The following is a 7500-nucleotide window of genomic DNA, read 5'->3' as shown; positions in this document are numbered from 1 at the left end:
GTAGCGCGCGTGCAGCCCCGGACATCTAAGGGCATCACAGACCTGTTATTGCTCAATCTCGTGCGGCTAAACGCCGCTTGTCCCTCTAAGAAGTAAGCTGGACGATCCTATCCAGTCACTATTTAGTAGGCTAGAGTCTCGTTCGTTATCGGAATAAACCAGACAAATCGCTCCACCAACTAAGAACGGCCATGCACCACCAACCACCGAATCAAGAAAGAGCTCTCAATCTGTCAATCCTTACGGTGTCCGGGCCGGGTGAGTTTTCCCGTGTTGAGTCAAATTAAGCCGCAGGCTCCACTCCTGGTGGTGCCCTTCCGTCAATTCCTTTAAGTTTCAGCTTTGCAACCATACTTCCCCCGGAACCGGAAGACTTTCGTTTCCGGGAAGCTCCCCGACAGGGCGTAATTACCACTGCCGGATCGCTAGTTGGCATCGTTTACGGTCAGAACTAGGGCGGTATCTGATCGCCTTCGAACCTCTGACTTTCGTTCTTGATTAATGAAGACATTCTTGGCAAATGCTTTCGCAATAGGGCGTCTCGCTGCGGTCCAAGAATTTCACCTCTCACGCAACGGTACGAATGCCCCCGTCTGTCCCTCTTAATCATTAATTCAGTTCAGAAAACCAACAAAACAGAACCAAAGTCCTTTTCTATTATTCCATGCACGAGTATTCAAGCTAACGCTTGTGTTGAGCACTCTAATTTTTTCAAAGTAAACTCGCTAGCCACTGCAAGCAACCCGCGAAGGCCACCTACAGAAAACCAGCAGTGTTAGCCTAGGAGCTTAGTTAACACACAGAGGTGAACCAAGTCCTCAGGCTCAGATCCAACTACGAGCTTTTTAACCGCAGCAATGATGATATACACCTTGAGAGCTGGAATTACCGCGGCTGCTGGCACCAGACTTGCCCTCTCATAGATCCTCGTTAAAGGGTTTAAATTGTACCCATTCCGATAACCGGCCTCAAAGAGAACGGTCTCGTTAGTTGTTGTTACTACCTCCTCGTACTGAGAGTGGGTAATTTGCGCGCCTGCTGCCTTCCTTGGATGTGGTAGCCGTTTCTCAGGCTCCCTCTACGGAGTCGAACCCTGATTCTCCGTTACCCGTTACAACCATGGTAGGCACATAAACTACCATCGAAAGTTGATAAGGCAGATACTTGAAAGACACGTCGCCGGCTCAAGACCATGCGATCAGCTGAGTTATTCAGAGTCAACAAACAAACGACCGAAGCCGATTGGTTTTGTTCTAATAAATGCGCTCGTTCCTTACGGTCAGAGCTTTGGTGCATGTATTAGCTCCAGAATTACCGCAGTTATCCATGTAGGATTGTCAAAATCTAGTAAATTATAGCTGGTATAATTAGCCGTTCGCAGTTTCACGTTTGCACGCTATACTTAGACATGCATGGCTTAATCTTTAACATGAGCATATGACCACTGGCAGGATCAACCAGGTATTTGGCGATAAATGCAACCCGCAAGGGTATACACTACCACCACACTGCTGACAAAATGTCTCAGCATTCACCAACACCACCGTTCACGTCTGTTCCACCACCAGACAACCACCGAACCGTTGCAATTCATCGAAAGCAGCCAGTGTTCACTATACACCGACCTACCGCTACACCGCCCGCACTGGACAGCAGCTGGCATAGGACAATGCATAGATAGAAGCAACGAACCAAAGCTCGCTGCGACCACTGCACCTGCAATCGCCTGTTCATTCCATTTCAATTCTGCGGGCAGCCATATTGCCTACCTCTATGGTAGGTGAACCACTTTTCGCGAACCAAACCCATGGTGGTGAATGAAAAACACCGCACGGACCCATCCATGCATGATCATCACAGAAATAGATGGGAAAGTACCGTCCATTACATTGGAGAATAGTAAACGGACGGGGTGATACCGTCTATTCGTATTTGAAAAAGTAAACGGACGGGGTGATACCGTCTATTCGTTTTTGAAAAAGTAAACGGACGGGGTGATACCGTCTATTCGTTTTTGAAGAAAAATTTTTTTTCAGAAATAATTTTTTTTCAATGTTATAACATTAATTTCATTGAAAAGAGAAAAGAATTTTATGTCTATGAAAGAAACAAAAAAAATTTTCAAAAATACTTTGCAAGGGCAGCCGTGGCCATTACATTTGAGAATAGTAATTGCAAGGGCGCGCCCGTCTATTACATTCGCGAAAACGCAATAGCAAGGGCGCACCCGTCTATTTCAATCGCGCTAACGTAATAGCAAGGGCGCACCCGTCTAATACTTTTTTAAAGAAAATTTTTTTTTCCTTTTTTCAATGTTATAACATTAATTTCATTGAAAAGAGAAAAGAATTTTATGTCTATGAAAGAAACAAAAAAAATTTTCAAAAATACTTTGCAAGGGCAGCCGTGGCCATTACAATCGCGAAAACGCAATAGCAAGGGCGCACCCGTCTATTTCAATCGCGCAACGTAATAGCAAGGGCGCACCCGTCTATTGCAATCGCGAAAAGAAATAGACGGCGCGGCCGTGGCCATTTCTATTGCAAAAAGAAATAGACGGCGCGGCCGTGGCCATTACTATTGCGAAAGGAAATAGCAAGGGCAAGCCCGTCCATTACTTTTTTGAAGAAAATTTTTTTTCAGAATTAACTTTTTTCAATGTTATAACATTAATTTCATTGAAATGAGAAATTTTTTTTATGTCGATGAAACTTCTAACAAAAATTTTTTTTCAAAATAACTTCTCAGTTTCGAAGCTATGAAAAAAGTATTCATGAACATCCCGTGAACATGTTCATGAACATCCCGTGAACATGTTCATGAACATTCCGTGAACATGTTCATGACTTTCAACTTTCATATGATACCGTACTTTGTATGTTTCCATGAATGAGTAATTAGTGATCACCGATGACCCAGAAGTGTGAAGTAATGAGAGATCAAATACTAATGAAGAGACTGCAGAGAAAGAGTATGCCCTCTAAGCAGTTGATCGTAAACTGTTCTCCCTCAACGCACATATCAAGTGGAAAACACTTTATAACGGATATTTCAACATAAATTCGAACCTGAGAAAAGATTTCAATGAGCCGAATTTAACACTTATGTACAAAGAACTTACTTCGCTTACGACCATACCACGTTGAGAACACGCCATCCCGTCCGATCTGGCAAGTTAAGCAACGTTGGGCCTGGTTAGTACTTGGATCGGAGACGGCTTGGGAATCCCAGGTGTTGTAAGCTTTTTATTTTTCATTTTATGACTTTTAAAACTATTTTCATACTGCGATCGAAAAAAAGTTTACTTTGAAAGTTTTTGTGTTAAATAGTGCCAGCTATGTGTCAATATTCCGTTCAAATCGCTTTGAAAATAAGAATTTGTAATTCTCATTTTAAAGTCTTACGGAATATGTATCATATAGGTAATTTTGTTGAAAAGAATTCACTCAATGAAACATGAAACCGTATGTACTTGCCTCGAATATAACACAGATTACGGTAATTGGTGACTGTCGTTGACCTAAGGTGTGAGTGTAAGTGACACATATTTACAAATGACAGCAGACAAATTTCAGTCAGGTTGAGCTCAAATATTATGTTTTTGATGAACACAATAAACTGTTCTATTGTATTACTTTCTCAAAGATTATGTTCACGCAAAACTCGCTAACCCTGCTATTTTTCCTGACTTTGTCAAACTCGCTTCTTCTACGTGACAGCTCTACTATACTTGAAAATATTCTCTGCGGTTTCGGTTTAATTACCCAAGTTTGAGGTATTAATTCGTTTTAGCCCATATACCATGTGGCTTACAAATTTTGGAAAGCACTGTCCTTTGGACGGTGCAAAATATATAAAGTTTCTTTGTAAAAACAAGAAATATTTGAACTTGTAAGTTCAAACTTAACAAAAACTTTAGTCAGTAGTGAATGCAATTGTCAGAGATAGATGCGTTTGTCAGTAGTGGATACATTAGACATGTTTTCGCTGTGAGCGCTAACCCTGCTATTTTCTTTGACTTTCTCAAACATTTGGTTTTACTTTGCGCGCTAACCCTGCTATATTCTTTGACTTTCTCAAACATTAGGTTTTACTTTGCGCGCTAACCCTGCTATTTTCTTTGACTTTCTCAAACATTTGGTTTTACTTTGCGCGCTAACCCTGCTATATTCTTTGACTTTCTCAAACATTAGGTTTTACTTTGCGCGCTAACCCTGCTATTTTCTTTGACTTTCTCAAACATTAGGTTTTACTTTGCGCGCTAACCCTGCTATTTTCTTTGACTTTCTCAAACATTTGGTTTTACTTTGCGCGCTAACCCTGCTATATTCTTTGACTTTCTCAAACATTTGCTGTTCGTTTGCGCGCTAACCCTGCTATATTCTTTGACTTTCTCAAACATTTGCTGTTCGTTTGCGCGCTAACCCTGCTATATTCTTTGAGTTTTTTAATTATTTTATTACCCCATTGGGGCTGCGCCCAACCCGGCATTAGTGCAAGACCGGGCAGACGCTGACGAGAGAGGAGCAAGCCCCTACAACCTCGTCTATTCTCAAAAATCGTTTAATCACGAGTGATCAATTGATCACATATCTATGATTAAATAGATAAGAACAGATACTACACATTGATCTTAGCCAAAAGGCCGAGAAGCGATAAAGATTATCTTTGTCAAATTTATTATAAGCAGAATGTAAAATTTAGAAGTGTTGAGTTTGAAAAAAATGAAGAAACTAGCAGGGTTAGCGAATTCGAAATTGTCAAACTTAATCAATTCACTCGTGTTATATATCATTCGAAAGCTCAATTCATGGAGATTAATATTTTATACATTACGCGTAATCTGACACAAAAAGTTTACCTCTGTGCGTGCGGGCATGGACAAACCGAAACTCCCTAAAATAATGATCTAAGTTCTTGTTCAGAAAACGCTGAAACATATCCTTTAGACATCGAATAGAGTTGAGTGAGGCTTTTGTATCCCGAGACTAGAATCGGCTCTGTTGCTCATTTGAATAATACAGCACAGTATAAAGTAAAAAAGAAAAATATTAAAATTCAACTGATTGCCGTGGACGTAATTTTTGTTCTACACACTTCAAAATACATCACGAGGTAGTTCAAACGATGCTCTACAACATAGTAAAAAATAGTTATGAGGAGCTTTTGTCTTGTCAGTTTACTGAGGTTTTCCCCATTTTTAGTACTGTGTTTTCACCAACTATCGGCTGTAAATGAAATTCCCGCAGCTTCCGGTGAATATAACTCTCGGAATAGTTGTAAATAATCATAGTGAACATCCCTGCAAACTGGCAACAAGAACTGTCACATTCCTTTTTTGACCCATCCACACCTTGACCTAGATAAAGTGAAATTTCAAAGTTCATTATTCGAGCTCATTTAGGGGAACCTGGATTCAGTTTTACGCGCTGAATCCGAAAAAAACAATGCCCAGCTTCCTACTTCAATATTCGCTGAGAAAAATTTATCGATGTTTTTGAGATAATATATACTTTCACTGATTGCCGTGGACGTAATTCTTGCTCTACACACTTGCCAGTAGAACTCAAGATACTTCGAAAGATGCTCTATAACTGAGTGAAAGTTGAGTGTCGCTGGAGAATTTTTGTTTTTTGACCCATCCACACCTTGACCTAGATAAAGTGAAATTTCAAAGTTCATAATTCGAGCTCATTTAGGGAAACCTGGATTCAGTTTTACGCGCTGAATCCGAAAAAAACAATGCCTAGCTTCGTACTTCAATATTCGCTGAGAAAAATTTATCGATGTTTTTGAGAAAATATATACTTTCACTGATTGCCGTGGACGTAATTTTTGTTCTACACACTTGCCAGTAGAACTCAAGATACTTCGAAAGATGCTCTATAACCGAGTGAAAGTTGAGTGTCGGTGGAGAATTTTTTCCTGGGCCCTATTTTAGTTTACCATGCAAAGTACTGTTTGTTCCCGACAAAAGTGATTGCCGTGAGCGTAATTCTAGCTCTACACACAACAAAATACATCACAAGGTAGTTCAAAAGATGCTTTATAACATAGTGAGCAATAGTCATGAGAAACTTTTGTCTTGTCAGTTTACTGAGGTTTTCCCCATTTCCAGTACTGTACACTCAGCAACAAACCATGGAGCAGGAAAAAGCATATCAACATTAATATACTTGTACGGGTTTAACACAGTTAGAACCGCAATTTCAAAATCTAGTCCCTGTCTTTGAGGTTTATTTTTAAAATTTTTTGTTTTTTTTTTAAATGTTTTTTATTCCACAAGTACCGACTCCTAGATAAAGTGAATTTTTCAAAGTTAATATTTCGGGCCCGTTTTGAGGGAAAAGATAGTTCGAAACGTGCTCTATAACATATTAAAAATGCAGCTCTACGCCAATACTATTTTGATAAGACCACCCAGGTTGAAGCTTCTGACCTAGGAAAAGTCAAACTTTCAAAGTTAATATTTCGGGCCCGTTTTGAGGGAAAAGATAGTTCGAAACGTGCTCTATAACATATTAAAAATGCAGCTCTACGCCAATACTATTTTGATAAGACCACCCAGGTTGAAGCTTCTGACCTAGGAAAAGTCAAACTTTCAAAGTTAATATTTCGGGCCCGTTTTGAGGGAAAAGATAGTTCGAAACGTGTTCTATAACATATTAAAAATGCAGCTCTACGCCAATACTATTTTGATAAGACCACCCAGGTTGAAGCTTCTGACCTAGGAAAAGTCAAACTTTCAAAGTTAATATTTCGGGCCCGTTTTGAGGGAAAAGATAGTTCGAAACGTGTTCTATAACATATTAAAAATGCAGCTCTACGCCAATACTATTTTGATAAGACCACCCAGGTTGAAGCTTCTGACCTAGGAAAAGTCAAACTTTCAAAGTTAATATTTCGGGCCCGTTTTGAGGGAAAAGATAGTTCGAAACGTGCTCTATAACATATTAAAAATGCAGCTCTACGCCAATACTATTTTGATAAGACCACCCAGGTTGAAGCTTCTGACCTAGGAAAAGTCAAACTTTCAAAGTTAATATTTCGGGCCCGTTTTGAGGGAAAAGATAGTTCGAAACGTGCTCTATAACATATTAAAAATGCAGCTCTACGCCAATACTATTTTGATAAGACCACCCAGGTTGAAGCTTCTGACCTAGGAAAAGTCAAACTTTCAAAGTTAATATTTCGGGCCCGTTTTGAGGGAAAAGATAGTTCGAAACGTGCTCTATAACATATTAAAAATGCAGCTCTACGCCAATACTATTTTGATAAGACCACCCAGGTTGAAGCTTCTGACCTAGGAAAAGTCAAACTTTCAAAGTTAATATTTCGGGCCCGTTTTGAGGGAAAAGATAGTTCGAAACGTGCTCTATAACATATTAAAAATGCAGCTCTACGCCAATACTATTTTGATAAGACCACCCAGGTTGAAGCTTCTGACCTAGGAAAAGTCAAACTTTCAAAGTTAATATTTCGGGCCCGTTTTGAGGGAAA

General features: G+C 39.7%; 2 non-coding genes and 1 pseudogene across 2 annotated transcripts; 1 reads left to right on the top strand and 2 right to left on the bottom strand.

Annotated features, from left to right (window-relative positions):
- Positions 1 to 1464, bottom strand: part of LOC138141110 (small subunit ribosomal RNA) — a 1792-nt pseudogene extending 328 nt beyond the window's left edge.
- Positions 1465 to 3124: 1660 nt separating this feature from the next.
- On the top strand, positions 3125 to 3243 carry LOC138141106 (5S ribosomal RNA). Its single transcript, XR_011162995.1, has one exon. It is a non-coding gene; the product is annotated as a 5S ribosomal RNA (ribosomal RNA).
- A 1225-nt stretch (positions 3244 to 4468) lies between these two features.
- LOC138141108 (U2 spliceosomal RNA) lies at positions 4469 to 4657 on the bottom strand. The gene has a single exon (XR_011162997.1). It is a non-coding gene; the product is annotated as a U2 spliceosomal RNA (small nuclear RNA).
- Between the last annotated feature and the right edge of the window lie 2843 nt (positions 4658 to 7500).

This window comes from Tenebrio molitor, unplaced genomic scaffold (genome assembly GCF_963966145.1).
Source record: "Tenebrio molitor unplaced genomic scaffold, icTenMoli1.1 SCAFFOLD_918, whole genome shotgun sequence".
NCBI classification, from domain to species: Eukaryota; Metazoa; Arthropoda; class Insecta; order Coleoptera; family Tenebrionidae; genus Tenebrio; species Tenebrio molitor.
The sequence above is the reverse complement of the archived record's forward strand: the minus strand, read 5'-3'. Positions and strand labels throughout refer to the sequence as shown.